This window comes from Nothobranchius furzeri, chromosome 7 (genome assembly GCF_043380555.1).
Source record: "Nothobranchius furzeri strain GRZ-AD chromosome 7, NfurGRZ-RIMD1, whole genome shotgun sequence".
Classification (NCBI taxonomy): domain Eukaryota; kingdom Metazoa; phylum Chordata; class Actinopteri; order Cyprinodontiformes; family Nothobranchiidae; genus Nothobranchius; species Nothobranchius furzeri.
The window spans coordinates 51,871,224-51,878,450 of record NC_091747.1 but is presented as its reverse complement, the minus strand read 5'-3'; positions in this window follow the sequence as shown (position 1 = coordinate 51,878,450).

Sequence of the window (7,227 nt, the reverse complement as noted above, 5' to 3'; positions counted from 1 at the left end):
TAATGGTTTCCCTGACTTTGTCAGAATCTGGCGGCACAGCTAGCTATAGCTGCACAGCTACAAGTCCACACAACAATGTCATTCGCTCTGTCTTTTTCTAATTTGAGGCTTTCATTTTTTCTATTTTTAACAGCCATGTAACCAGCAGGGGGATAAAGCTACACAAACATTAGCCGTTATCAGCGCATTTGTCTGGTTGCCGTGTGGCTATGTTCCAGCGGAGAGGATTGACTATTCATCTGTTCCTCATATCAAGGTTCTATCGACCCCTTCTCAAATGGCTGTCAAGGAAAAGTTATTTAGAAAAATATGTCCTTGTCATCGCCGTCGTTGTCTTCCTCCGCTTATCCGGGTCCGGGTCGCGAGGGCAGCATCCCAACTAGGGAGCTCCAGACTGTCCTCTCCCCGGCCACCTCCACCAGCTCCTCCGGCAGGACCCCAAGGCGTTCCCAGACCAGATTGGAGATGTAACCTCTCCAACGTGTCCTGGGTCGACTCAGGGCCTCCTGCCTGCAGGACATGCCCGAAACACCTCCCCAGGGAGGTGTCCAGGAAGCATCCTGACCAGATGCCAAAACCACCTCAACTGACTCCTTTCGATCCGGAGGAGCAGCGGTTCTACACCGAGTTCCTCCCGAATGTACGAGCTCCTCACCCTATCTCTAAGGCTGAGCTCGGCCACCCTATGGAAGAAACTCTTCGGCCGCTTGTATCCGCGATCTCATTCTTTCGGTCATTACCCAAAGATCATGACCATAGGTGAGGATTGAGACGTTGATCGACTGGTAAATCGAGAGCTTGGCTTTCTGGCTCAGCTCCCTCTTCATCACGACAGATCGGCTCAGCGTTCGCATCACTGCAGATGCTGAACCAATCCGCCTGTCGATCTCCTGATCCCTCCTACCCTCACTCGTGAACAAGACCCCGAGATACTTAAACTCCTCCACATGAGGTAGGACCTCTCTCCCGACCCGGGGTTGGCAAGCCACCCTTTTCCGGTCGAGAACCATGGTCTCAGATTTGGAGGTGCTGATCCTCATCCCAGCCGCTTCACACTCGGCCGCGAACCTACCCAGCAAGAGCTGAAGGTCAGAGCTGGATGAAGCTAGGAGGACCACATCATCCGTAAAAAGCAGAGACGAGATTCTCCTGCCACCAAACTCGACACACTCCACACCACGGCTGCGTCTAGAAATTCTGTCCATAAAAGTGATGAACAGAACCGGTGACAAAGGGCAGCCCTGGCGGAGTCCAACCCTCACCGGGAACAGGTCCGACTTACTACCGGCTATGCGGACCAAACTCACGGTCTTGTGGTAAAGGGACTGAACGGCCCTTAACAGAAAGCCACCCACCCCATACTCCTGGAGCGTCCCTCACAGGGTACCCCAGGGGACACGGTCATGAGCCTTCTCAAAATCCACAAAACACACGTGGATTGGTTGGGCAAACTCCCAAGCCCCCTCCATCACCCTTGCAAGGGTGTAGAGCTGGTCCACAGTTCAACGGCCAGGACGAAAACCACATTGCTCTTCCTCAATCTGAGATTCAACTATCGATCGGACCCTCCTCTCAGGACCTTGGAGTAGACCTTTCCAGGGAGGTTGAGGAGTGTGATCCCCCTATAGATGGAACACACCCTCAAGTCACCCTTCTTAAAGATGGGGACCACCACCCCAGTCTGCCACTCCACAGGAACTGCCCCCGACGACCACACAATGTTGCAGAGACGTGTCAACCATGACAACCCTACAACATCCATAGCCTTGAGATACCAAGGACAAATCTCATCCGCCCCCGGGGCTCCGCCGCTGTGTAGTTGTTTTACTACCTCAGCAACTTCTGTCCCCGAGATTGGACAGTCCATCCCCAGGTCTCTCGGCTCTGGTTCCTCCTCAGAATGCGCGCAGGTGGGATTGAGGAGCTCCTCAAAGTATTTCTTCCACCGTCCGACTATGGCCCCAGTTGAAGTCAGCAGCTCCCCCTCCCCACTGTAAACAGTGTGAGCGAGTTGCTGCCTTCCTCTCCTGAGGCGCCGGACAGTTTGCCAGAACCTCTTTGAAGCCGATTGATAGCCTTTCTCCATGGCCTCACCAAACTCCTCCCACGCCCGAGTTTTTGCCTTGGCAACTGCCACTGCTGCACCCCGCTTGGCTATCCGGTACCTGTCTGCTGCCTCCGGAGACCAACAGACCAATCACGCACTACAGGCCTCCTTCTTCAGCCTGACGACTCCCCGAACCTCTGGTGTCCACCAGCGGGTACGGGGGTTGCCACCACGACTGGCATCGGCCACCTTGCAACCACAGCTAGCAACAGCCGCCTCAACAATCGCGGAGTGGAACAAGGCCCATTCAGAGTCAATGTCCCCCACTGCTCTCGGGATGCGGTCAAAGCTCTGCCGAAGGTGGGAGTTGAAGGCCGTCTTGACAGGTTCTTCTGCCAGGCATTCCCAGCAGACGCACACTATGCGTTTGGGTCTGCCAGGTCTACGTGGCATCTTCCCCTGCCATCTGATCCAACTCACCACCAGGTGGTGATCAGTTGACAGCTCTGCTCCTCTCTTCACTTGGGTGTCCAAAACATACTGCCGCAGGTCAGATGATACGACTACAAAGTCTATCATCGACCTGCGACCTAGGCTGCCCTGGTACCAAGTGTACCAATGGGCATCCTTATGTTCGAACATGGTGTTCGTTATGGCCAAACTGCAGCTTACACAGAAGTCCTATAACGAAACACCACTCGAGTTCAGATCAGGCGGGCCGTTCCTCCCAATCACACCCCTCCAGGTCATGCTGTCAATGCCCACGTGAGCATTGAAGTCCCCCAGCAGGACAATGGAGTCCCCTGATGGAGCACTATCTAGCACTCATCCCAGGGACTCCAAAAAGGGTGGGTACTCTGAACTGATATTTGGCCCATAAGCACAAACAACAGTCAGTACCCATTCCCCGACCCAAAGGCGCAGAGAAGCTACCCTCTCATCCCCCGGGGAAAACCCCAACACACAGGCAGGGAGCCTTGGGGCTAAAAAAAAGCCAACCCCAGCCCTTCGCCTCTCACCCGGAGCAACTCCAGCAAAGGAGAGTGTCCAACCCCTCTCAAGGACTTGGTTTCCAGAGCCAATGCCATGTGTCGAGGAGAGTCCGACTATATCTAGCCGGCAATGCTCAACCTCTGCCGCCAGCTCCTGCTTCTTCCCCACCAGCGAGGTGACGTTCCATGTCCCAAAAACCAGTTTCCTTGTCCGGGGATTGGACCGCCAAGGCTCCCGCCTAGGTCTGCCACCCGATCCACACTGCACCGGACCCTTCATGTTCCTCCTGCAGGTGGTGGGTCCACAGTTGGATGAGCCCATGTATCTGGTCCGGGCTGGGCCCGGCCGGGCCCCATGGGTGAAAGCCTGGCCACCAGGCGCTCGCTCACGGGCCCCAACCCCAGGCCTGGCTCCAGGGTGGGACCCCGGTAACCCTCCGGGCCGGGTACTCAGACTCTTTGATTGTACATCCATGAAAGATCCTCTGAACCATTCTTTGTCTCACCCTTCACCTAAGACCAACTTGTCATGGGAGACCCGGACAGCATGGCTCCTAGGATCATAAGGGCACTCAAACTCCTCCACCGCGATAAGGTGACGGTTCAAGGAGGAGATTCTGTTCTATTGCTGGCCCCGACGATAACCCTCAATGCACAATTCCTTTAGCCTATAGCAAGTCATCATGTGTGAATATGTCTGGGCACAATCTACTGACGGCTCCGTTGTGGGACAACTACAGTTGTCTTTCAAACTGTCTCTGCGTGCTATTGGACAACGAGCAACATGACATGCTCTCTGCTACAGACGTCAGTCAACTGGGCAGTCTGCCATACATTGTTGAAGACTGAAATAAATAGTTTCCGTCCATTCATCCATCCATTTTCATCTGTTTATCCGGAGGCGGGTCGCAGGGGCAGTAGCCTAAAGCGAGAGGCCCAGACTTCCCTCTCCCCAGCCACTTGGGCCCAGCTCCTCCGGGGGAATCCCAAGGCATTCCCTGGCCAGGTGAGGGACATAGTCCCTCCACAATGTCCTGGGTCTACCTTTAGGTCTCCTCCCAGTTGGACGTGCCCGGAAAACCTCACCAGGGAGGCGTCCAGAAGGCATCCTGACCAGATGCCCGAGCCACCTCAACTGGCTCCCCCCGATGTGGAGGAGCAGCGGGTTTACTCCGAGCCCCTCCCGGATGACGGAGCTTCTCACCCTATCTCTACGGGAGAGCCCAGCCACACTTCGGAGAAAACTCATTTCGGCAGCTTGTATCTGCAATTTCGTTCTTTCGGTCACTACCCAAAGCTCGTGACCATAGGTGAGGGTAGGAACGTAGATAAACCGGTAAATCGAGAGCTTCGCCTTCTGGCTCAGCTCTCTCTTCACCATGACAGACCGGTACAATGCCCACATCACTGCAGACGCAGCACCAATCCGCCTATCGATCTCACGCTCCAGTTTTCCCTCACTCGTGAACAAGACCCCGAGATACTTAAACTTCTCCACTTGGGGCAGGACCTCATCCCTGACCCGGAGAAGGCATTCTACCCTTTTTCCAAATCAAGACCATGGTCTGAGATTTAGAGGAGCTGATTCTCATCCCAGCTGCTTCACACTCGGCTGCAAACTGCTCCAGCGAAAGCTGAAGATCACGTTCTGATGAAGCCAACAGGACCACATCATCTGCAAAAAGCAGATACTTGATCCTCAGGCCACCAAAACGGATGCCCTCCACACCTTGGCTGTGCCTAGAAATCCTGTCCATAAAGGTTATGAACAGAATTGTTGACAAAGGGCAGCCTTGGTGGAGTCCAACTCTCACTGGGAACGAGCCTGACTTACTGCCGGCAATGTGAACCAAGCTCTGACACCGGTCATACAGGGACCTAACAGCCCATATCAGAGGCCCCATATCAGAGGGGGGCCCTGTGGGGGTACTCCCCGAGTACCCCCCCCCCCCCCCCCCCACACACACACACACACACACACACAGGGCCCCCCGAGGTTCGCGGTCAAATGCCTTCTCCAAATCCATGAAACACATGTAGACTGGTTGGGCAAATTCCCTCGCACCCTCCAGAATCCCCCTAAGGGTATAGAGCTGGTCCAGTGTTCCACGACCAGGACAAAAACCCCATTGCTCCTCCTGAATCTGAGGTTCATCAATCCAATGGACCCTCCTCTCCAGAACCCCTGAATAGACCTTACCAGGAAGGCTCAGGAGTGTGATGTCCCTGTAGTTGGAACACACCCTGCGGTTCCCTTTTTTAAATAAGGGGATCACCACCCCAGTCTGCCAGTCTAGTGGGACTGCCCCCGATGTCCACGCGATATTGCAGAGCCGCGTCAGCCAACACAGCCCCACAACCATCCAGAGCCTTAAGGAACTCCGGGCACATCTCACCCACCCCCGAAACCTTGCCACAGAGAAGCTTTTTAATCACCTCAGTGACCTCAGCACGAGAGATTTGAGAGGCCAACTCAAAGTCTCCAGACTCTTCTTCCTCACTGGAAGACGTGTCGGTGGGATTGAGGAGGTCTTCGAAGTATTCTGCCCACAGATCCACAACATCCTGAGTAAAGGTCAGCAGCACACCGTCCCCAATATAGATAGTGTTGGTAGCGCACTGCTCCCCCCCCCCCCCCCCCCCCCCCCCCGACCTAAGGTATCCTGGTGCCAAGAGCACATATGGACACCTTTATGTCTGAACATGGTGTTCATTATGGACAATCCATGATTGGCACAGAAGTCCAATAACAAAACACCACTCGAATTCAGATCAGGGGGGCCGTTCCTCCCAACCACACCTCTCCAGGTCTCACTGTCGTTGCCCAAGTGAGCGTTAAAGTCCCCCAGCAGAATGAGGGAGTCACCGGAAGGAGCACTCTCCAGCACCCCCTCCAAGGTCTCCAAAAAGGGTGGGTAGTCTGAACTGTAGTTTGGTGCATAAGCACAGACCACAGTCAGAACCCGTCGCCCCACACGTAGGCGGAAGGAGGCTACCCTCTCATTCACTGGGTAAACTCCAACGTACAGGCACCAAGATGGGGGGCAACTAGTACCCACCCCTGCTCTGCGCCTCTCAGTGGGAGCAACTCCAGAGTGGTATAGTCCAACCTCTCTCAAGGAAACTGGTTCCAGAGCCAGAGCCATGCATTGAGGTGAGTCCGACCATATGTAGTCGGAACCTTTCAACCTCACACAACAACTCAGGCTCCTTCCCCACCAGAGAGGTGACATTCCATGTGCCAAGAGCCAGCTTCTGTAGCCAAGGATCAGTCTGCCAAGGTCCCCGCCCTCGACTACCACCCATCACACACTGCACCTGACCCCTTTGGCCCCTCCCACGAGTGGTGAGCCCATGGGAAGGGGGACCCACATTTCCTCTTCGGGCTGTGCCCGACCGGGCTCCATGGGTGAAAGCCCGGCCACCAGGCACTCGCCAACATGCCCCACCTCCAGGCCTGGCTCCAGAGGGATTCCCGGTGACCCACGTCCAGGTGAGGGAACACGGTTTCCATTTATATAATTCATCATAAATAGTTTTTCTAAATAATCATAACTTTATCTGCTCTTGACTCAAAGAAAAGTCCAAGTCTAAAGAGTCCAAAGTTGATGCCAAAGCTGTTTCAAATGAGCCGTTGCCATCTTAGTTTCACTCAGTCACAGTAACATCCTGCCCTCCAAACTGATAGAGGGCTGTGATTAGCCCAACAAATAGAGCGCTGTGATTTGCCAGGCATCAGAGCATCCTGGGCTGCAGACGATCCAATAGAGGTGGCTAGATAACATGCAGAGCAAAAATATATTTGCTTCGCAACTGACAGTACACGTTTCTAGGCTACAATTCCTCACCTGTTCATGTTGACCAAAAGCTAATTCTCTGAACTGAGGCTGATTGAAAAGCTTCCCTCCAAAAGTTTATTATTATTATTATTATTATTATTATTATTATTATATTTTTTGCATTATGATTTTGTCACAGAAAACTTTGCTTCTTTTGCAGAAGGTTTCTCTGAATCGGGGTCCTGTTGGTGTAAATCAGGTGGCGCACTGTTGACTCTGGGAGGGAAGCATGTGAAAAATGCGCCGCAGCCACGCAGTCACAAAAGGAGAGGCCGACGGTTGATTTAGACATTTAATCACCGTGTTGGATGATAAGAAGAGGATCAAAGGGATGGACAAAAAGCCTGGA